General features: G+C 49.9%; 1 protein-coding gene and 1 long non-coding RNA gene across 2 annotated transcripts in view; one reads left to right on the top strand and one right to left on the bottom strand.

Annotated features, from left to right (window-relative positions):
- E23 (Early gene at 23) overlaps window positions 1-24,656 on the bottom strand; it is a 219,741-nt gene that overhangs the window by 149,078 nt on the left and 46,007 nt on the right. The window lies entirely within an intron of this gene.
- LOC135919340 (uncharacterized) lies at window positions 10,477-23,225 on the top strand. Its single transcript, XR_010569939.2, has 3 exons — window positions 10,477-10,621; window positions 20,531-20,698; window positions 22,605-23,225. It is a non-coding gene; the product is annotated as an uncharacterized lncRNA (long non-coding RNA).

Raw genomic sequence — 24,656 nt, 5'->3', positions numbered from 1 at the left:
GTGTGGATATCTTTTTGTCGACTGCTAGACCTCGAGCTCCGCGCCGAGTTCCGTTCCGCAACAAAAGCCCTCCATATACGCAGCCGCGGTATATACACGATCGCTTCGAAACCAGTTCTGCATTTTATGTACGCCGCGGATGGCGGACCGGTGGAGGAGATTTTTTTCGCGGTGGGTGGACGTCAATCGGCCTCGATCGGCACACATGCTGTCATTCCCATAGCTGCTGCTGCTACAGATACAGGCAATGTGACCACGCGGCTAACCAGTGGCACATATAAGTTGTTCGATCTCGGGACAAGCCCCGCCTGGGCGAGCTGCTGTACGCTATTCGGAACGCAGATGATGTTCGGTGCAGCCGACCGCGCGGGGGAAGTAAAAGCTGAGGCGAGCATGGCTATGATTTTTTTTCTTTTTTTCTTTCCTCCTTGTTTTTGCCAAGAGAGAGAGAGAGGAGGGAATATAGGAAGGCAAGAATGTTAACCAGTCAAGGCTCTGGTTGGCTACCCTACGCTGGGGGAAGGGACAAGGGGAACAGAGCGAAGGGAGAGATGGCTTTGCCAAAAGAGCGAGAAGTACAGTACGGGCAGAAATGCGACGATCACGATGACGATGATGACTGATGGGCTTCAAAGTCCTAAAGCAGCAGGGGAGCTATGAGAAACGCCGTAGTAAGGGGAGAGAGCTAGTTCGTGGTTCGGAGTTTTTCAACGTGCACCAGCACCGCGCGCGCCTGCGGAGACTCCTCGCCTCGCCCCTATCGCTATGCCCGATGAGGGAATCGAACCATTGATCTCGTGCTCAGCAGTACGACTCTACGGGCACCGAACCTCCGGCGCGGCGGTTATCAAACAAATAACGTTGAAGAGTACTGACAGACGGGGACAAGCAAAGTACATATACAAATAAGCGCTAAATGCGCTTGAATTGACACGTTCGAGCGCGTTCGAGCGCGTTCAAGCGCGTGTACCCGTGAGTCACTGCGCTTAAGCATTCTCATGTACGGTCCTACCGACGAGAACCAATCTCAACGCTCGAACAAAGAACACTCCACACGTAGAAACTGGATCAATGCTGGATATAGCGATTCATGCAAATGAATGCTCGAAGCCAATTATACGGTTTGCGTATACGAATACGGTAAGCGGGAACATCAAATTAGTATTTCGGGACTGATGACACCCGAGTTTCTTTTTTACACGGAAGCCTCGGTGACATCTTAACAGCGTATGCCTACCCAATGCCTCCCAACACGCAAGCACTTTTCTTTTTTCCTCGTGAAGTTGATAGTTAGATGGTTCGAATGCTACTTCCGAGAGCCAACCGAGCTCCACACCGCGGTTGTCGGGACGGACGTCGCGAGAACCCGGAGCGGGCGTGTAACAAGGCGGAAAATCCGGTTGTTGGCGCAGCAGGCACCGGCCTCCGTCGTCAATTCCTTAGTAGGTCTCGCCGGCGCACGGGGCCGACGACTTGGGCCGACTGGAAGTGGGTCTCGCGGCCGGCACAGAGCTCACGGCGACGAGGGGGGCCCCTCGTCTGGGGGCGCGCACACCACGGCAGCCATGGCAGCCATCCCCGCCGCTACCCGGGCGCCTCGCGAAAAAATGGAACTCCCGCTTCGCTCTCGGAGCGGACCAAGGCTGCGGCGGCCGAGGCGAGCTCGATCGCCGGCGAAGCAGCTGCGCGAGGCGGCGACGGCGACGACGACGAATTCCGGTGGCGCTGAGGGGCCCTTCGCGTTCGTGCGCAAAATAATGATAAAGAAATCGTAATAAACTGGGCAGAAACCATCGGAGTGTGATCGCAAAAAGCAGACCGAAAGCTTCCCGGTATATATGATACCTGCCGAAGTGCGCTGCGACGAATACGTGTATTGGCTGAAGACTAAAGAGAAGAACTAACTAGTTGAACTGTATTTGTATGTAAGTCATCGTTCTGCAGTGTCAGTGAAAAGAGAAAAATACACTCTTAGCGAAGAAGGAGGCTCAGGAACACCGGAAAAGGGCGCGAAACAAAAAATATATATAATAAAGAAAATAATCGTAATAAACTGGGCAGAAATCATCGGAGTGTGATCGCAAAACACAGACCGAGAGCTTCCCGGTATACATCATACCTGCCGAAGTACGCTGCGATGCATACGAGTATAGGCTAATACCATAACCTGCCTTGCACCTCTCTCTCTCTCTCTCCGGCATAGAGTTTCCTAGCCGCAAGTACATGGCGGTTCACCAGTATGGGAATGATGTGCAGTACGCGAATGTTAGCTAAACGCTGTCTTTTCTGACTTCAGACGGCTCTGTGACTTTTAGAATTGATCAGTTTTCGACAAAATATTGTGCTATAAGCAAAACGATTCGCACCGATTATTCATGTGCCTTCTGCGTTTATGAAAATAGGTTGGCTTCGAACTCTAGGTCAACAAAGTATAAATCGCAGTCAGTAAGTGAAACGCAGTAAGCCGCGAAAACATCCGAAGCCATAAGCGCAAAGACGAGACAAATCCATGCGTACTAGCCATCCTTCCCACGCTATAGTTGAATGATTGCGACATCACGGTTCCCGCTATAGTAATTTCAGTGGGAAACTCTCCGGCATCCGTGACCGTCCCCCCCCCCCCCTTTTTTTTTTTTTTGCTATAGGCCAGACCAGCCTTGCACGCAAGCCGGACGGAAGAACCGAACAGAACTTCGATATAAAATATTACGTAAGGCATTTTCGTCACACGCAGCGCATACTTTTACAGGCGCCGACGTGGCAACGACATTTAAGCGTGATTTGTTGCGCTCTGCACCAACGCTGCCCACGCCGGGAGTTACTGACAGAGGCCTGCAACCTTAATTGAGCCTCGCAGTACGCAGATATTTCGAAATTTTGATTTTGAGAAAGGCGCAATAAAAAACGAGGCCCCGAAGCGATGAACGAGAACGACGCAGCATATTTTTGTTTTCCTATATATATATATATATATATATATATATATATATAGGCGGCGGTGCCTGATGCACAGTAAACGAACTCTAGAACAACTGCGACCGAGGTGAGTCTGTAGCTTTTCACCACGTCACGATTTCGTATCAGCCGTACCGTACAAGGTAATACGGCAACCTTGAACCGGTTTCGTTTTACTGCGGGTGAAAACATTTACCGCACGGCCAGGCGCTTTACCGTATACGGTAATGCGGCACTGCTAAAATTATATTTTAGAGGGAGTCGAGCGCGCAGAATATCCCGTACGTTCGAACCAAAATCACATATCGTGCGACATTCAGTGCAAAATTCAGTTCACCGTTATCGATGTCAAAGAAGCATTGCGAAAACTGCAGTCCCCAAGTTTATGCGACATCAAATAGATTTAGCCGCGCCGTATTGTACGCCTGTACACTCTAAAAATTAAAATTAAATTACGGGGTTTTACGTGCCAAAACCACTTTCTGATTATGAGGCATGCCGTAGTGGAGGACTCCGGAAATTTAAACCACCTGGGGGTTCTTTAACGCGCACCTAAATCTAAGTATACACGGGTGTTTTCGCATTTCGCCCCCATCGAAATGCGGCCGCCGTGGCCGGGATTCGATCCCGCGACCTCGTGCTGAGCAGCCCAACATCATAGCCATGTACACTCTACGGGAGCGTACTTGGTGTGGCGCGGTAAATATTTCCGTGTATGAAATATGCAGCATGCGCAAAGCAGCGAAATGCCGTATACTATAATACGGCCAGCTGTTTCGTACAGTAGTGCAAGGTAGTGCTAAATTGTTGTTGCCAGCATGCATCGCTCCAACGCTGATATATACAGTGTGTTTCAGCGAACATTTCATTTTTTTTAAATTACCTGTGGCAGATAACACAATTCTAGTCTATGAGCTGGTCTACTCCAAGAGGTAGGCATTACTTGCACGTCCTTATGGAACATATTGCAATTTGCAAATTCTAGCGGGAGAGACTGCAAGGCATATCTACTTGATAAGACACCCTTTACGAAACATGCGCCGTCAAACTTGCGGTGAAAATACACTGTCGTTCCACTTACTTTCTTAACAAAATGTCCTTATATCGATTGAGGCACAAAAGTAGCTGGAACACCAATGCCTTTTTCCGCAACGTTCGGGAATAAATATCTCGAAACTGGTGTCATCCTGACACTTCGTTCCAAGTGTCTTGAGAACTCCCCGACTATAATTTGTAAATTGCGATATGTGCCATAAGGTAATTAGCTAGAAACTTCAATGGTGAATGTTTCTTTAATCAGTCGATTATGAATTTCAATTCTTTGTGCAAGTAATGTCCGCCTCTTCGAGTAGACCAGCTCAGGGACTAGAATTTTGTTAACGTGTCACACGCAATTAAAAAAAAAATTGAAAGTGTTCGCTCAAACACCCGGTATATAGTACACGGAAATGCAAAAAAGCGCAAGGAAGCACGTGAACGGTATCCACGCATGCGCAACAGGAGACAGAGCAGGTAAGAGTGGTAAACAAAGTCTCCGGTTCCGCATTTTCCTAATGTGGGATGCTAACCTCCTCTGTGGTTCAGAAGATGGGCCTCCCGTTCGATTCTCCTAGATCGTATACGTCATCGATTCCGGACCACCGATTCCTGTTCTGCTTGATCGCCTCGCCTTCTGCTCAGCGTCCCCGACAGGCGAGCTACACGCAGCCGGCCAGTTGAGGGGGGGGAGGACGCTTTCTACCACGCCGCTTTCTTTCTGGCTTTATACAACCCGCCAGCATTATCGCGAGAGCGGCAAGCAAACTGTTCCCCTCGACATCCACTTCTTCCAAGGGCACGGCGGTCGGGCGAGGAAGCTCGCCGCGCCGGGTCACCGAAGCTGCTCGAAGCGCGGAGAGTAACACGGGCAGATTGAGTCCAATACCCCTGTCACGCGGGAAAGATGTAACGTAATTTGCAGCGAATTGCGTTCGCATTTCATGTCATTAGTTCGCTGCTACGCGGGGATAGTTGACGCTACACGACGGAAATTGCATTCCAGATCGAACGCCCCGGTAATTCATCGAATCTGTTTAGAAAGCTAACGCGCCCTCTCAACGCTGAGAAGCACTAAGAAGCAAAAACCAGGTTCAAACTCTTAACTGCTGTCGTAGTAAATATTATAAGCTTGCGTAAGTGTGTGTCCGCATGCATGTGCGTCTGCATACGGTGGGGGAGCAGAGGACGTGCCTGGGGGGGGGGGGGGTGGATAGGGGGAGGCGTTTCAATGTGAAGTGCCATATAAAGAGTATCTATCTATCTATCTATCTATCTATCTATCTATCTATCTATCTATCTATCTATCTATCTATCTATCTATCTATCTATCTATCTATCTATCTATCTATCTATCTATCTATCTATCTATCTGCGAATAAAGGAGACAAAAGACTGCGGCCATTAAATCTCGGCTCGGAGAGGAGGAAGATGCACGAGATCCTGGACTCCGTCCTCGAGAACACTGGGAAGAATCGAGCGCGGCGGCGCACTGACCACCGTGCGGCTGCAGTATTCTACACACAGCGTCGACGGCTGCGGCGAGGTCGGGCAGGCAGGTTGAGCCAGGAAGTGGGAAGAAGGAAGCGCCACGACACACCACGCTGATGACGAACACGGCGCCGCTCATGATGACCGCAGGAGCAACTACGGAAGCCCGCCTTCCAGACAAGGGCCAAGGGGCGGGTTGCTCGGGTGGGAAGCGGGGCGGGGGACTCAGGAAACATGGGTTCAAGCGAGGAAGGAAGATGCGCGTGGACGATTTGCGTCGCGCGCGATATAATTTGGGCACTTGGGGAACCCCCGACAAGGACAGGAGGGGGCGGTTCCGTCGGAGGAGCCAGAAAAAAAGAAAAAGAGACAGAAAAAAAAGGAGGCGTCTCGTAACGATTCACTACTACCACTGCGTTTTCGTGTGTAGGTACACGTGCGGGCGCGCACACACACACACGCACGTCGAGACCCTATTCGGTAGGCGCTGATTTCCGGCGACCCGACCGACTGACTGACCTTGGCAGGCCGCTCGCTGCCTGCTGGGGTCGGCCGCTGCCTGCGAGGACGTCGAACCTGGCTCCAACGAGCGAGCGAGCGAACTTTTGGCTCAGTCACCCCGGGCAGTAGCTACTACTGCCTCCTTCTGGCTGGCTGATTCGCAGCACTGCCACGCGTGGCATCACACTCCACTTCACGCGAGGCCCCCCTGCGGCGCCCTGCAGCCAGCGGGACGCCCTCCTCGTCCCTCGCATCCTCTCTCACTACCTTGCCTTCAGTGCAAGTGGCCCCGCTGTTGCCATGCGCCCGCACTGCGATGGGGCAGCACGCTCAGGTTCCCGTTGATCGCTCGCGCAGGTATGCGGAAGGAGGAAGCCTCGAAATCCTTCACAAGAGCCGAGAGCTCTTGGTCAGTAGTTATGCGCCATTAGAGCGGAAGGTGCTGGGTCACTGACCTCTCGTGACAACGGAATGCTGTCGGTCAGCGCTGCTTCTGCACACTACACCGCCCATCCGGCTCCGCATCCCTTTGCGTTTGCGTAAATCCACTGCCGAGTGGCGTGGCCCTAGCCGCCGCCCTACACCAAGATCTGAGTTATACGTGCGCATTGCAAGCATCACCGGCAAATACGCATTGCCGAAAGCTGCGAGCGACGCCCTGGACCGAAGTCTCCGATGCTCAGCATATATTTGCCGTCAAGAACTTGTTTTCACACACTATCTTCCTCTCTCGGGATTCCTTCTCCCTGATAAGAACAAGGCTATGGGTCAGTGCTACCGAATTACACTCGCGCGAACGGTTATATGTGTGACGTATGCTGTTAAGATTTATTGCATTGATGTAACCGGTTTACTTACGCACTGCCGCGAGCGCGCTAGAATTTTTGTAACTACGTAATAATATCGTTTGCGACTACCCCCCTAAAATACTTTTTTTTTAATCAGTTGTGAGGAGAAGCGCTCTCTTGTTCTATTGTTGTGTCCGCTCTTCTTTTTGTTTAGTCTCCTCGCTAGGCAAATGCAAGCTACGCCTATGGCACAACGTATGCCTAGAAAAATAGAAAGGTTGTCAACGTAACTGTACAAACCTAAGTACAGAGACTCAGCTGACCCATATCGCAAAAGTGGTAAACGTGAAGAAAAGCACACAAGTCTCTCGTCGAGTCTCAGAAGCGTGAAACAGGGGGAAGAGTAACGCTAAACAGGTTAGCGTAATTCTTGAGATCGGTTGTGATGGCCGTGCGAAGGAGCTGTAGCACACGATGACGCGCTCTCCCATCTCGGCTGTCAAAATGACAAATGATCTTTTACCGAACTGCATTTTTTTGAAAGACGAAAATCGCGATTACGACAAACTGCTTTTACGTATAGATTAAGACTCAACATAAAGTGCTAAAATTAATTTCTGGGGTTTTTCGTGCCGGAACCACTACATGGTTATAAGGCACGCCGTAATGGGGACGCATAGTTTAAGACTAAACATTAGGTGCTAAAATTAAATTCTGGGATTGTATGCGCCAAAACCACGATATGATTATGAGGCACGCCGTAGTGGGGGACTCCAGAGATTTCGACCACCCCGGGATCTTCAACGTGCCGCCAATGCACGGTTCACGGGCGTTTTCGCATTTCGCCCCCGTCGAAATATGGCCGCCAACACTAAGTGTATTCAGGTCACTCAACCACAGCCGGAATCACTCAATACATAACGGAACACGTTGTGTGTATAGTTGCGAATAGCATGTCCAAGTTATATTCTTTTTTATTTATGTATTTATTCAACCTCCTCGGTCTATCAAGGTTCTTCCCTTTTTTTCTTTGGGTATTGAATATGGGCTTTGTAATGGGAACCCTTAAGAGCCAAATTTCTCAACTTTTAGACCGTGGGCCAAAAAGAAAAAAAACCTAACAGGCGGCACTGTACATGACCCACTCAGGCTCTGCTGTTTTTTTTTTTCATACTATATTTCAGATTTTTGGAGACACAGACTACGGTTAATGCAGATGCGGGACCCTTCAGCGGCCCAGGAACATTTGCGTCATACGAAATTTAGAATTGATGTCCCCGTATCTTCTTTCTTCTAATATTTATTTGGAACATGTGCCTAGTTTTGCTCCGAATCATCATGCCAGAGAAAAAAAGAGTAGCCGGCGCCGCCTACAGGCCTCACCATACTTTTAAACACCGCCAAGAGAGATAGAGAGAAAGAGCAAAGAATAACTGACCGACCACGGTGGCCTTTTCAATTCCTGAAGTCGCTCACTGCGAGCCACAGTTAATTGAGCTAACGCCGCTGCTGCGGCGCTCCATCCTCCAGTGCGGTGGCGAGCGTCTTCATTTTCCTAAAAGCTAGCGAGCTTTCTTTTTTTTTAATTACTCATCTTAGGCCACACATACGCCATGCCGAAACCCTTTTCTTTCAACTGCGTATCATTCTACGAAGACCACGAATCTGCTCAGCCGGAGACGAACACGTTGAACGCGCTTCATGCCTCATAGAAACGGTTGACTGCAGCATAGAAGGCGGTCGCTGAGGATATACGGTGTCCCAGCTAACGTTAGCCAAGCTGTCCAATAAAAAGAAAATAATATTTAAAGATACATGGTGCGAGGTACGGATCTTAAGGCCTAAGGTGTTCGATCATCAGACCTATGACGACCGAACATCGTAGATCTTATAATTGCATGATGCACCGTCTTTCCTTTTCTTAAATTTTTATTTTCGTTGAACAGCTCGGCTAACGTTAGCGGGGACACACGGCGTGTTGTAATGAGTGTAACACTGCATAACTGCTCAGTCACTAGCCAATACATCACACATCTGTGATCTGAAAGTGATCTGGAAACCACAATGAGTGAACGTTTACAACGCCGTAAAAGTACAAGCACTGATCAAGAGGAAAAGTCCGGCTGAAACCGCATTCGGCCATACATGTAAATGAATATCTGTCTAAACTTAAATTTCGAAGAAACGATGCATGGTCTCAGCATCATGGTCCAACATGCGAAACATACCATGCAAGAAAGAAAGAAAGAATGAGTAGTGCTGTCTTAAGAGCGCTGGGGCTCGAAGTAGGATAAGCGCTGGTTTATTTCACCAAAGCATCGCGAATTTGTTTTTCTTTAATGACAGTCGTTCGAATGCACTAAATAAATTCAAACTAACAAATGACAGTTTACGTGCAATGTCGAAAAATTCAATTTTAGATATGGTGTCCTTTAATGCTTCTTCTTCCTGATGTAATGAGGGCACCTCGAGTGCTTATACGTGATGGTTTGAAATTGTGATTTCAAATTTTGCGTACGACTCACTCTTATGTACCGCATGTTGCTCTTTGTGCCACGGGGATGGCGGGGCTAGACACGCTGCCAATACGCAGCTTTTACCCTGCTATCCTCACCATAAATGTCACATTCTGTTATGGTACAAATGGACTGATGCGGTGAAATAAACCAAGTCTCAAATTCTGGCGAGCGGACGGACAAGTTCAGTCCATTCCATGTCTCATGAACTACAGCTTGCAGTTTTCATTTTAAAACAGTGGTAGCGTCTCCGTCTCACACTCCGGAGACCCTTGTTCGATTCCCACCCAGCCCATCTTGCAAGAGTTGAGACAAAGCCACTTCTCCTCTGTCGTGACGTCACGGTGTCACGTGGTATTCAAGGCGACACCGCCGCGCCTGAGGAGCTGGGTTGAGCTCTCGTAATATGCTTAGCATAAAAAAAGAAAAGAAAGAAAATGACGGTCTGACATCAAAGTGACCCGACGCCACGCCATGGAAAAGCTGCGGATGCCGCGCGGCGAAGCGCGCATCCAGGAGGGGGAGGCGCGCGCGCTCTCCGGTCGAATCAGGAAGGAAGCAAAGCAGCGGGCAAGGCGGCGCAACAAGCGTTCTCGCATCCGCTGACCGACCGGCCTGCCTGCCCGCCTGCCGGCACCAGAAGCGGCCCGGCGTGTGCTGCCCGGCGGCCTGGCACCACTGACCCAGTCGTTTTCTTCTTTCCTGCTTCGCCGGTCATTGACCCGAGCCGGCACACCGCCGCCGATGCGCGGAGGTCGGGCGTGCCAGCGGGAGACCTTCCCGTGGCCTTTTTCCCTTCCGACCTCGCGGCCACAGCGCGCCGACGATACCATTGTTCCGCCGGGCTCCATTGTCCTTCCTGATGATGATGACGACACCACGCGCCCTGGCAGAGTTACCTGTCCTATGGCTCCGTTCCGACGCGCCCACCACGCCTGGTGCGCTCCTTGCCGCGTTATATATATACATGCTATACACGTACACACGCGCCTTCTCTCGCACCGAGCCCAAGCGCGGCCCAGGTCCCGTTCGACGCACGTACACGCGCTGCCGCACCCGCATGCACGACACCAGTGACGAAATGGCCCCGCGAACAACGTCCGCTACGCCGGTCGCCGCGAAGGTCACGGTCGCTCGGTCGACCTGCAGCACGCGTTTGTTGTGCAGGACGTCGGCTGTCCCGTCGGCTATCCCGGCGTCGACTCGTGCGGGCGTGAACTTGACTGCCCCGACCGACGGTGACGCCGTTCCACGGAAGTATCGAACGGAAGTCCCGGAAAGAAAGCGGAAGGAAATTGCACGCATCAAAGGCCGAATTCACAAAGCTTTCCGTTCGTAAGTGCTGTTTGTGATTGGCTAATTGTCTTCGCTAATAGTACGTCCTACATCGCTATACCGGCTAGCACGGACGCTTTTAGCGTAAGAACGTTTTATGAATACGTGGGGCCCAAGAGTCTGCAGTTATAGGCGGTGGTCCCAGAATGGTGGCAGCTGTTCTCAGAAGCTAAGCTATCGCGCAAACGAACACCGGTAACAGCACGGAGATATAGTCAAAGGGGGACGCCCAATACGATCCCAGCCGCGGTGGCCGCATTTAAGTGAGAACGAAATGAAAAAAAAAAAAAAATGCTCGTATGCTTCGATTTCCCAGGTGGTCAAAAGTTCAAAGCTAAACCGGAGTCCCCCCTTACTACGCGTGCTTTTTTTTTTTGTCCCGTAGAACCTTAGAATTAATTTGAATATTTAAACGTCTGCACGTCCATTCTACTTATAAAACTACAATAATCTGTCAATTGCAGGCAGCAGCCGGACGGGTTAACCCTACTGTGGAACCAACCAATAGGTTCGATAACGCTCCCTTGAATCGCGTTTGCTTATCTCCTTTGATAGCAATTCCCTGACTCGGCAACGTTATGTAACCAGGGCGCCGACCTCTGGTAATATTTGGTCCTTCTTCCGGCCCCTAGCCAATCAACCGGAGAACTAGTTCCAACAGATGTGTGGCGCTCTACGGAGGGGCACCACAGCCATCACAGCACGGTACTGAATCCCATGGGCGGTAAACAATCAACGGCGAGTGACGGTCACGCGGTGTGTGACGCGAAACTGTCCGCCAACCAATGAGAGCCTTCGGGTTAAGCAGTCAGCGTCGGGAGCCAAATAAGGTGCACGGAGCGAACTATGTGGAATGGAAGGCCCCATCTGCGCTGAATACGGTATTGATTGTCCTTGTTCTTCTTGCAACATGAAGAATGGATCACGGGACACATTCTTCAACATGAGAGGATTGCCGAGTATGTCAGCAGACTCGCTGCAGACTTTCCAGTGAGACTTGGGAAAAGAAAAAGAAAAAAAGAAGCGCTCCATTCCACGCGTGGTCAAGCAAATATTTTCGTGCAACAAGATCTTTTCGTTTTGTGAAGTGTTTAATTCCATCTTTTTTTTTTATTCTCTTCGTGCACATGCGCTTGAATTTTGTTTCCTTGTTAACCAGCATTTTTATAGAGTAATCTCCAGAACTCATAATCCTCAGCCCGTATCGAAGTGAGTAGCAGGAAGCACGTACGCTCCTTATTTCTCGACCGGATCCCCTAAAGATAAATCTTATATTTTCTTATTTGTTCTTTGATCATTGTCGAAGGTCTCTCTCTCTCTTTCTCAATGACGTCTTGGCCTTCCTTACCCCTCATCCCTTCGATTAATAAAGTTGTCACTCACTCACACTCTTTCCTTTTTTTTTGCACTACTGGTGATATCAGTCAGGTGTACTGCAGCGTGATCGTAAGCCATCAATGACTTTGCCGGTCACTGCCATCCCGAAAAAAAAAAAAAGGAGACGAATACAAACTCGCCCAAAATCACGACGTCAGAAATAACCAGGCGTTTTCATTCTTCGACATTTGGTTTTTATTCTATGGCGACAAATACGGTCATTGTGGCGCTCCGGTAGTTGTATGAAGTGTCAACGCAAACCACGCACGCACGTTGAACGCTGCGGGAAGAAGGCGTTCGAATCTCCTTCGCGAAAGCAACGGTTCTGCTCGAGCACTGAACCAGTCAGAAACAGTTCATTTTCGAAAATGCAGCATGCATAATAGAATACCTGCGCCCTTTGAAAGCCTACGGGGAAAATGAAAAGAAAATATGGCCCACTTTGTATTGCTGTGGAACACAGAATGCAGGCGCGTACAAATCAAGCAACAGTCTACAGCTGTTCCGGCGCAGGTATGCACGAGCGACGTTTCCGTTGAGTCACTTGCCACTAAAGCGCCGAATGAAACCATACGCTGCTGATGCACTAGATAAGAAAAGGAAATGCGTTGGCCCCGTAGTGTGGCATCACTTACTTATCTCAGCCAGGCTCGTGAGACAGACAAATGGCTCGGAGAAAACAGAACAAGAACTGTCCGTCCCGCATTTGTGTGTGTGTGTGTGTGTGTGTGTGTGTGTGTGTGTGTGTGTGTGTGTGTGTGTGTGTGTGTGTGTGTCTGTGTGTGTGTGTGTGTGCGTGCGTGTGTGCGCGCGTGTGTGTGTGCGCGCGTGCGTGCGTGCGTGTGCGTGCATTTGTAAGTTGATCTATATCCGCTACGACGTATAACTAACCCACCCAAGTTGCAATCCTGCTGCATAATTAACGTGTATCCGCCAAGTGTTTTGGGTGCGTTCCCCAGCTGCAAACGCTGACAATGACGTAGCGACCGCACGGGAGCGTCCGTGATCAAACGTGGCACAGCATGTGAGTGTGTACGAGACAAAGAAAACAAAACAAAGAGAAGGGTCCCAGCTACACGCATCATTTATTTGCATCGCAGGTTGCCTTTGCGAGCGGGTTATGTAACGTAACACAGCGAGCGCATTTGTTACCAGTATAAACTACAGCTGTCGCGTTACATCCCGCTTACCAGCATGTAGGTTTCGAAGTCTTCACTAATAGCTTATTGAGTAAATAAATAAATAAATAAATAAATAAATAAATAAATAAATAAATAATTTCTTGCAACCCTGTACGTTTTTGCATGTTGCGTTAAGCAACCAAACGCGAAGTCAGCTACAGGTTGCGAAGTTTACATGGTCTTCGACGCATAGTCAAGTTCTCGCGAGAGAGGAAGAATAAAAGGGAAGGACACGTGAACAAGGACAGCCATTCGAACACTACGAACGGCCGGACAACCCGCACTGCTGACGTCCCGGATGCTCCGAGCGCTCACGATGCCGCTGTGCCAAGCGTGCCTACGATGCAGGCCGCGGCATCGGCGACAGTACCTTCGAGAATTTCGAACCATTTACAAAAACGAAGACAAACCGCACGATTGACGAACAAGTGGACACTCTTATAAGAAGCAGCTACTGCGCCAGCAGAAGAGTCAGAGTCAGCTGTTTGCCACAAACATAATCGGAGCTGATAATTCAACGCCCTGTAAAGGGCATTACATAAAGTCATTACATAAAGGATGATGAGTCGCTACCATCGACGTAAGAAATTGAGACATAATGACGATAACAGAAACCACCGATCTGTGCTCGGTAGAAGCGACACGCTCACTAGGTACCTCGAAGAATCCGTAGCAGAGGCACTCCGTATGCCGTGCAGACGTTGCGTCACAATACTTAATGCTAACGAGGAAGGCTTATCCCGGCTGCGAGGTTAGCAGTTCCGAACCGAACCATCGAAGCAACGAGCACGATACGAAGCATATTGCCACCCTAAAATGTTCAGTACGATCGTCGTAGTAGCTTGCGAACCGTACACTTAACAAAGCTGACCGACGCCTGGCCGACGGAGTCGCCCAGATAGCGGTTCGCCGCAGACAAGCTCACCCGGCGAGCGGGCTGCTCATCACAGCACGCAGGCGCATAGGAGAAGCGACGCCATCGCGCACGCGGGACCGTCCGGCGGAGAGGCGAGGCGCCGGAGCAAGCGGAAGCCGCTACCAGCACGAGCGCCAGCTCCGCACGCAAAGCGGCACCAACCGACACTGAGACGGGTGCGGCGGCGACTCGCTGCGGCGCCAGCGAGACCGAGCGGACCACAGAGTGAGGGGGTATCCAGAGAGAGGGGGCAGGAGTTTCTGCTGACGCCCCCTCTCTCATCTTCTCTCTCTCTCCCTCCTTCATCTGGTCTTTAAGTGTGATTGTCCTGAGAAGTCAAGTTCAAAGTCTGCGGCGAGCGGGAAAGTCAACAAGCCGAGAACACAAAAGAAGAAGCCGCAGCCTACGAGAAAAAGAAACAGCAGGGATGTAATGAGGAAGAGGAAGATGCCCGGCAGGTAGTCGAGGGAGGATGGAAGAAGGTCACGTGTCTGGAATCCTTCCTTTCTATCTCGCTCTCACCAGGAAAGGGGTGCGACCCGCTGATGCAAGGGTGAACGAGGGCAGAGCCAGAAATAGAAAAACTGAAAGCAAAAGAGCACATAGTATGCGGACAGGCAGACACGCGCACGAAGAGCTGCACAGGCCAAGGGGAGGGTCGAACGTGTACGCATTAAACGGTCGCAAGGGTTGCGCTTATAAGCGGTGGCTGAGAGGTGAGGGGGGGAGGAAGCAGAGAGGGCGATGGAGATGGGCGGGGGGCATTTGGGAAATACCGGTCTGGTCCCACCGGAAAGGGTCGCTGACTTCTCTGCGCGTGTGAGGGGCGCTCGCTCCACAACAGCCGCGCCAGAAAACGACAACACAACAGCCAGTGTTCGCGCGCGACGTCACGAACAAAACGAACAAAGTATATAGCGAAGCGCTCGAGGAAGACTGACTTGAGCGACTTCAGGAGCAAAACACGAGCAGGAAGCGAGAAAGAGAGAGAGCTGGAGGGCGAGAGAGCGAAAGAGACAGTCCTTCCTCCTCTCGTCTTCTGTTCCTCGTGCTGACATGAGTGACGGCCAGCCCGCGCGACCCGGAGAACGAAAAAATACGCAAAGAAAGGGGGCGAAAGAAGGACTGGGAGGAAACAAAAATGTGTGCGATTGTGCGCCAAGAAAACAAGAAATTCTTCCACAATATGCGATGTCGATCGTCGAGAAAGAGGAAAGGGAGAGAGGAGGAAGTTTCTCAAAGCAGAAGCAAAGCGCAGCACCTCAAAGCTTCTGAAGAAAAGAAAGAAAAAAAGAATGAAAGAAAGGAGATGCAAAGAAAGGAGACACTGAGAAAACAAGCGAACAAAAGGAAAATGAAAAAAGAAAGTATACGTATCCTTAGAAACAGAGAAATCTGGCGCAAGGTAGATCGACTACCAAATGAATAAAAGAAAAACAAGAGAGAAAGAGAGAGAGAGGGGCCATTCTGAAAAGACCGGAAAAGAATCTTCCTCCTCGCGTCATCACAGGACCCTAGCTCATTTCGTCTTCCTCTTCCCGCTCCCCTACAACGAACACCGCGAGCAAGTCACACACACGCACAGACAGGCCTCAGGAACCGAAACAGCCGCCCCTTGCGTTTAAACACCAAACTTCTTTTATTACTCTCTCACATCCTCCTCTCCCTCTCTATCTCTCTCTCTTTAGGTTCCGTCTCCGTACCTCTTTACCACAGGCACTGTCTCTTTCTCAGCTCGACTCTGCCTGTGTCGGAGCTCGGGATGGTCACTTTGGGGTAGTCGCCGATTACCTAGAGCAGCCCTCTCTCTGCCTCTCTCGCCCCCTCGTCGCGAAGAGAGGTGAGGGAACTGCCGTAGATGCGGAGCAAAGTGAGAGGGACTCAGCCCATCCTCTCCCTCAAGTTCCTAAGCAACATTTTCTCGCTCCCCTCTCCCTTTTCCTTTCCTTTCTTCTTCAGAGTTATCATCCGCGGCAACGCTCCAGAGCACTTGCTCCACCTGTTACGCCTCCATTCCCACCAGTCTTTCTTGTCTGCTTCATTCGAGCGAGCGCGGAGGGGTTGCGATCTTCAGGAGAGGCGGTTAGGAGGGTCGTCAAGTTGGCTTCCCTCCCCTACTAGCCCCGTGGTACAGTGGCCGACAGACTCGTTGCTTGGCGTGGCTGCGGCCGCTCTCCCTCATACACTGCCCTCATCCTATTCCCCTCTCCTCCCGTCTCGCAACCCTCTCTCCCCTCTCCGATACAGCCTCCTCTCTGCTCATTCTTTATGGCCCCCACTTTCTACATGCAACACCCCCCCCCAGCCCTTACACAACTCCTCTCATATCTTTCTCTCCACATGTTTTCAACCGGCTCCTAAAATCACAACATAAGAACCAATGGTGCATCTCCTCTTTCCTTCTTATCTCGCTCTCTGCTACAGCGCTCGCCTCCTCTCCTTGTGTTTTCCGGCTTAGCTACCGGAGCATCCGCGCCCCTCAGCGGCGGGCCGTTGCGCCCGCAGGCGGTGCAGGCCGCTGGCAGTGTCGTTCGAACGTTAAACGTACACTAAACATCCAAGTGCAAATTAGTTTGGACTGGTAAAGTTTTTCGCGTTACTCAGTAACTGTATCTTCATTTCATTTGGCGGTAGAATTATTAATTACTGATCCAGAAAAATGAAGGCCAGAACTCTTTTGGAATTTCCTGATGAAATCATAGCGAACTCGGCAACCAGGGCCGGTTTCAGAAATTTTCTCGTTCCTAAATGCTCTCTGCCTTTCGCTGGCCGCCGGAGCTAATAGTATGTCCAGCATCACGATCGGATGGAATATGCAATGACGTACAATTGTAGAGTAAGAGCCTTTTCCACTTAGTTTTAGACCCTTCCGCACATAACACTTTTCGCGCCGACAATATACCAATATCCTGTCTGAATCGTACCAATCCAAAATCGCATATCTTCGTGCGAAAGCAACTAAATATGTACGCGCCATCAGCAACAAGAAATGAGGGTGAAAAGGGAAAAAATTAAGGGGAACAAATAGAAGCATCCCATATGTGATACAGACCAAGTTAGCGCGAAGGAAGGCATGCAATTATGTTACCATTGGAAACCTTGGGCAATGCCCCTTCGTGGTAACCTTTGGATGCAAGAAGAAGCATCCAGTAGGTTACGTTTATAGGCGAGTCATCCGTGTTGCGATTTTCTTTTTCTATCAGGTGTTCTTTTAATTATCACTCGTATTCTTTTTAACTTCTACATATTTACTCATCAAACAAGTGCATGTTCTTTCTTGCCTTATTCCATTTTCTTTCCCCTGTTTATATACAGCTGGTTGTTTGGTATGTAGCTGCGTGGCCAGTCCCATCCGGAGGCGTGTGCCACGTTTCAAGAGATCAACATCACCAAACGGCGAGATGGCAAAGCTAGGAGCGCAGACCAGGCGCTAATACTCTCGCGATGAGAGCAGTTCGCTCGCTTCACTCGTGCGCACAGCAGAAAGGCAGGGGGGGGGGGGGGGGAATAGAAAAAGATCAACATAAAGAAAAGAAGAGAAAAGAAAGAAAAAACATCAGCGGGGAAGCGTGGAGAGGGGCTGGCGATATGGCATTCAGAAGGATGTTGGGGAGCAGACGGCCGAGAACGACAGAGGTGGAGCAGACGTTGCCGCCGCCGCAGCAGACGACTTGGGCCAAGCATGCGCGCGCGTGTATTTAAATAAGCAGACGCGCCGAGCAACGGAAGGAAGAAAACCCAGAAAGAAGAGGGCCACCCCAGGCAATGCGGTGATCGATCAAGTCTATGGTGTGGTTGAAGTACCGCGGTTTCCACATTTCCTTTTTTTTTTTTTCACAGCTCGCGCGCGGGTTTCGTCGAGAATCTCAATTTCAGTGGGGCCCGTGAAACATGCGATCGCGCAATTCTAGCACGACATCCAGTTGTTCAAAGAGAGAGACCGCTTTTCGAGCCTTGCCCACAGACGGCGAAAACCCTGCACAAATCGTGCAAGCCGTGTACAATATACTTTAGTCCACGCAGGCCAGCGTCGCTTGAACGCAGAATACGTCATAGCACACCAGGTATACGTTGATCTACGGTTCGTATTCCGACGTGCCCACTGGCATCGAGCATATGCGCCTTGCGTGAGGCTGGTATCCTGCCATTAAGCACAAGCGCCGAGTAACTTGAATACAGACTCTAAATGACACTTCGAAAGCCGGTTATCGACATTGCTACGATGATTATACCACGTCTAGCGGCCCGCATGCCTCGAAGTAAAAGGAAGCGCGCCATCACAAGACTGACAAAACAACTACCACAAAGCTGACGATTGCATGCTTTGTGCCGGTCCTGACTTGGGCCCACAGACGGCAGTAGAGCTTCTTCCTCCTCCTCCTCTTCAATTCCTTTATTTAATTCGCGTTAGGTTCCACTTGTGTTTTCATTTATCTCTCTGATTTTGTGAAATCACCCGAGTCATGGCCTGTCCTCGACGGTGGGTTTCCGCCATATTAACAGAAAATCATCGTCATGACCATCGCCATTACACATAGGGCGAAGCCACCACGAGACACCTTGCTCGTTATCGCGCTTTCCCCAACAGCCTCTCGATGTGAACGGAGTTGAACGGCCAGTCCAGAACAAGCAGCCCCCCCACCAGTACACGCCGCCCGAGAGAAGGGGGCAGGTTTCCTTCACTTTTATTACTGTCCCCACAGCCAACACTGAAGCGCAGCGCTGGGGAAATGAATATGGCCGGTGTTGGTGGGGGGTCGAGAGCGCTTCCTGGGACTCGTCAGCCAGACGGGCCCGGCGAGACGCTGCGGGAGCGTCGCCACCGCTTCCCCTGTCGCCGCCGCTAGCGTCGACCGGATGCGGAAAGCGCGGCACGCGCAGACGGATGTAGTGCGGCGGCAGAACCGCCAGGCCAAAGAAAGAAAGAAAGAAAGAAAGAATAGATAGATAGATAGATAGATAGATAGATAGATAGATAGATAGATAGATAGATAGATAGATAGATAGATAGATAGATAGATAGATAGATAGATAGATAGACAGACAGACAGACAGACAGACAGACAGACAGACAGACAGACAGACAGATAGATAGATAGATAGATAGATAGATAGATAGATAGATAGATAGATAGATAGATAGATAGATAGATAGATAGATAGATAGATAGATAGATAGATAGATAGATAGATAGATATCAACTGTTTGTCGATAGCTCTCAAATAGCGACCACTGAATTAACAATGGCCGTTCCGAGAATATCGAGAAGATTTTGCTATTCAGCATCCTAGTGCTATTTGTAGAAGGAAAGTTCAGGAACAATGCACTAAAAATACGTTCAGATATTATTTTGATGTTCGCAAGAACCTCGGTAAGCCGAGAACTCTACCTGAAGTTTCAACGAGCACATTAAAAAAGAACAAAAGAAAAATAAATTCTACTGCAAGAGGAGTACGCTGTCCCAGCCGACACCACAACTTTGTCAACGTCGTCTTCATTAATTAAACGTGCCGGCACATTCTCAAGAAATAACAATAATAATATTTGGGGTTTTACGTGCCAAAACCACTTTCTGATTATGAGGCACGCCGTAGTGGAGGACTCCGGAAATTTTGACCACCTGGGGTTCTTTAACGTGCACCTAAATCTAAGCACACGGGTGTTTTCGCATTTCGCCCCCATCGAAATGCGGCCGCCGTGGCCGGGATTCGATCCCGCGACCTCGTGCTCAGCAGCCCAACACCATAGCCACTGAGCAACCACGGCGGGTCATTCTCAAGAAACGACTCCTTCATTGCAATATGCATAACATTGTGTTCATCCGTTGCCGTGCTGCCTACTGTGGTCCCCAAAATACATGCACACCAGATATACTTACTATTCTCACAGTGCCGTCCCCCAGAAATTCTAAAACGCGAACGTTGCACGATAGCTCAGCCGGTCAGCGCGTGTTACGTAAGTATTCCTTTCGCTTGATTATATTTCCTTATCGTCTACCGCTCACGGTCGGCCAATCCCGATGATAACGTAGTCTCACTGTGCCGATCGAACCACTGACGAAACGCGAACGGGAATGGCGTCGGACCAGAATCAATACGTTCTACAGGCCCAATTTTTATTTTACAAACGACTCGGCAGAAGCTTTTTTTTTTTTCATTTGCCATACAGCGACAGTGAAGTCGAAGGTTACGAGGGGGCGTGACGAACATGGCGTAAATGAAAGTACGGAACCGCAAGCGAGCCCACGTGAAATTCGTAAAGTTGACGAATGTTTAGAGTACATGCACACATATGTCGTCAGAGGGGACGTTTGGCCGAGCAATTCCGGCGAGGCAAAGAACGATCGCGCTTGCGAAAAACGGCGCACGGCAAGGCACTCGAAAGGACGACCAGGTCAACCCAAGAAAGGAAAGCTTTTTTTTTTCTTCATGCAGGTCCAGGCAGAGAGGTGACGAGAGCGTGGACCTCGAAGATAGCCGTCCAGTGCGAACAACACACCAAAGATTGCAGGCGCCAATGACAGATACCGGGGAGCAGAAACAAAGCTCTCTTGGCACTGGAAAGCTCGTTGCCAGTGCTTATTTAGTGTGATGCCTCGTTAGGTGAGCTTGAACCTCTCTCGACCTTTCGACCCTTGCCCTCCCCCTTTTTCTTTTTCCTTCATCGCTGGCATTACGTGACGACAGTTTGGAATAATTATAGTTATGGAATAATTGACAGTGAATCTGCGAGGGTGATCGCCCATTTCGTCACAATACTACTGACCGCTCACTCATATTAGGAATAATCAATTAATGAATGTTTATTATAGTGCCAGAGACAACGTATCCGCCTCCGTACTGGCGCACTTGACAGAACACGCCAATACAATTTATGAGCGACCGTGATGCAGAATGACAAAACGAAGACAACACTGCTTCGTCACATAAAGCAGATATGGCTACGCACAAAGGAAATGAAGACAAGGCTGCTACGAAGATATACAGAAGGCGTATCGTGTAACACAAAAAAACAACAAAAAAACAGAAATACGTGTTCTGCAAACCAAGAGCGCATAAAATTATTGCGCTCTATGAAAAATGAAGATTCGCTGGGGTTTAATTATAAATTACGGCGGTATAAGCCGCCCATCTTCAGTGGCTTGTTTTCGGAAGCTCACATAATTTCATAAACAACGACGGCAACAAGCGACGCGATGGAGGTGGCTGTCGCGTTCGCTCGTCGCTTACAAGTCGTACCCCATGCGAGCGACATCTCTCCGGTGTTGCCGGTATGAGGGCAGCAATATAGGCGCCAAAACTAGCGTGACGCGTGCTTTATTAAATTAAGTTGATGTGTTTTACTGTAAAAAGCAGCGTAAAATATTGCTGAGGGTCTTGCAGTAGGTTCTTATCCTTGCACGTGTAAAAATTCAATCGTTTGCTCCTTCCGTGCGATAATCAGTATTATTTGAGTGATGTACATCCAGTTCCGGCTTCGCGCTATTGGCTAGTCGCTCATAGCACTTCCAGGCGACGACCGACGAATTGTAGATTTGCGGAACCGAGCGATCTGTTCAAGCGACGGCCCGATCCGTCACTCGAAGCCGTCGCTCGTCGCTGTCGCGCACAAAATCGCCTTCATGGGGTTCAGCCTTAAAGCGAAGCGACCGGGCGATCTCCTAAGCGCTGATGTTGAATCAGGGGTGTGCGCCTGTGTGTAGATACAAACGAGAGAGTCCAGCCCTCATCCTCGCAAGAGGGAGAGGAAAAGGAAAGAAAGAGAAACGAAGCGAAAGAGAAGAAAACAGTAACAAGGCAGTCCACCACTGTCTTTTTTTTTTTTCTTACGCGGGCAGTGACGATCACACGGCAGGGATAGACCTGGGGGGCCCGTGTTCGCGCCCGCAGTTTCGACGAAGGTGGGCGAACGCGAGCGTCCCGCGTCCCGCGGCGGCGTCGCGTGCACTGCGATAAGCACGCTGTTCCGAGCAGAGCCACGGCTCAGCGCGAGCGCTTCGCAGCCGCTGCAGCCACTGCAGCCGCCAGCGACAACGACGGCGACGCAGCCACGGCAACCGCAGCGGCGCCCGTGTCGCTCGCGACTACGTGGGAGGTCTTATCGCGTCCGCGCACAGGCTAGCGTGCCGACAGGCCTGCTTGCAGGCGTGCGATCCACCTTCCTCCCTCTTTCCCTCTCTTCCCCTCTCTCTCTCTCATACAACTCCTCTGACTATGACGTCAACTCCCACAGGCACATATGCATAACCCTGTGTGGAGGCCATTCTCGCTTTCTTTCTTTCTTTCTTTCTTTCGTTCTTTCTTTCTTTCTCGCACAGTTTCCTCTCGCATTAGCCGCGCTCGGCCTTTTTTCTTTTCAATACGACCCGCCGTGCCCGTAACTTACCAGTAACGTCCCTTTCGAACCAGCGAGTGTTGGCACATTTATGACCGTAATTAGCCGAGTTGCCGCTCTGCGGCCGGAGCTCCGTTGTGATGTGCTGCGCGCAAGCGATATCCGTCACTGCAGGCGGAGGACGACGGGCCGGCGCGGTCGCGGAGGAGGAAGAGAACATGGCGACCCACAGCAGCTGACGGCAGGGGTACCATAGCAAGGAGAAGATTGCAGACACGAACGCCCACACGCGGGTGTTCGGTTTCGCGGCACGGCGGTGACAACAACGACACTGTCGACGACAACCAAGGCGATGAAACGGCCGCCGGCTCGCAGGAGTGGAGGTCCGCGTCGCGAGTGCAACAGCTTCGCCAGACGTGCGACGCCACCCCGTGCGCCATCATCCTTCTGCTGCTTCTTCTTGAATGACGGCGGCTACATGTCGGATGACTTCAACAACCAAGGCATCGTCAGACGCAGCACTCACTACTTCTCCAGGTTACGAGCACCCCCTGTTTCCCTGGGGTATGCGAGCTCTGCATCTGAAGCATGATTGAGATCCCTGTCACGAAATTACGTTGCCGCAGTCTTTCCCTGAACTTTTGCTCACACAGCTCAGGTTTTGTGCTTCTATGGTCTGTTCGTAGTGAGGAAGAAACAATACCACCCTTGTTCTATTTATTTTATTTTTTTATCTCGTCGCCGCATTACTGCTGCAAGAAAAAATAATACTGGAACTACGTCTTCGAAGACTAGGCCTGGACTTAACCGAAACTGTTATTCTTTTGACTGGTGGCCTCTCTACTCTGAGATTCAATTGAATTGAATTCTGGGGTTTTGCGTGCGAAAACCACGATTCGATTATGAGGCACGCCGTAGTCGGCCGACTCCGAGCTAATTTTGACCACGAGGGGATATTTAACGTGCGTATATTGCAAGAGACACGGGCGTTTTTGCATTTCGCCCCCATCGAAACGCGACCGCGGCGCCTGGGATTAGAACCCGCGACCTTGTGCTTAACAGCGCAACACCATAGCCGTTAAGTCATCTCGGCGGGTTTGCTCTGGGATTAAGGCGCCGGGGTGTTTGCACCACTGCCCGTGAATTTCTACCGAGTCCAACCGAATGCCCTGTTAAATTAGTAGTAGCATAAGAAGCCAGCAAACAAAGACACCAAGGACAACACAGGAGAAATTACTTGTACTAGTTTATACTAAGTAAGTACAAGTACGTCGCCTTGAAGAAGACAAGTCCACTTGCCGAAACGTTGGCTCCTGCATTCACCTTGTTCACGTTTTGCTCATCGTCTAAGTAAGGACAAGTAATTTGTTGCAAAGTGTTTTTCCGAGCGAGAAAGACCTCCGCAAATGCACGCAAGATTGCCGCGCGAATGACCGCTCGAGGCACTCTGCGTGCATTCGCGGGCTTCTTTCACGCTCGCAAAAACTTATGTAGCACGTACTGAGCAATGGAAAGCTGCATCGCGAGATTTTTCATGTTGCTCTACAATTTTCTCATTCACACTTTTCATCTAATTATAATATGTGAGAAGTTGGTTAATTAACTAAGAGCATCTCCTTAGGCGGAATGAAAGAAAAAACACTTTCAATATCTCCAGGCGATGGCAAACAATAGTACCTTGGTTCTGTCCAGCTACGAGGCATTCGCATATCTTAAATCTATGGCGCCGGAACACCATACATATATATATATATATATATATATATATATATATATATATATATATATATATATATATATATATATATATATATATATATATATATATATATATATATATATATTGTCACGTGGTAGTGACGGTGAATGGCGAAACTAGCGTTTTATTGGGCGAACTTGTGCCCACATAAGCAATTTACACTCAATGGACAGCAATAGCGGCGAACACGATCGGTGGTCGCCAAAATCTGGTCAGCGGGTCAAGCGCGCCGGCTTTTATACATCAGTCATCGAACATTCCAGAGTAATCGCTGGGACCCGCGTGTCTTCCACAAAGTCATACACTATTCGCGTCGCGCATACATGAAATCAGATTACACAAGGTTCGGTGACAGACAGCGGACGGAAACTTCCGATACATGCAGGCACGTCCTGCGCTGTGGCATAACATTTGTTAGCAGTGAAACGTGGTCGCCTGATAAAAATAAAGAAGTGTACCTGTCAATA

The sequence above is a fragment of the Dermacentor albipictus genome, chromosome 2 (genome assembly GCF_038994185.2).
Source record: "Dermacentor albipictus isolate Rhodes 1998 colony chromosome 2, USDA_Dalb.pri_finalv2, whole genome shotgun sequence".
In the NCBI taxonomy this organism is placed as follows: Eukaryota; Metazoa; Arthropoda; class Arachnida; order Ixodida; family Ixodidae; genus Dermacentor; species Dermacentor albipictus.
This window is presented reverse-complemented; position numbering and strand designations above follow the sequence as displayed.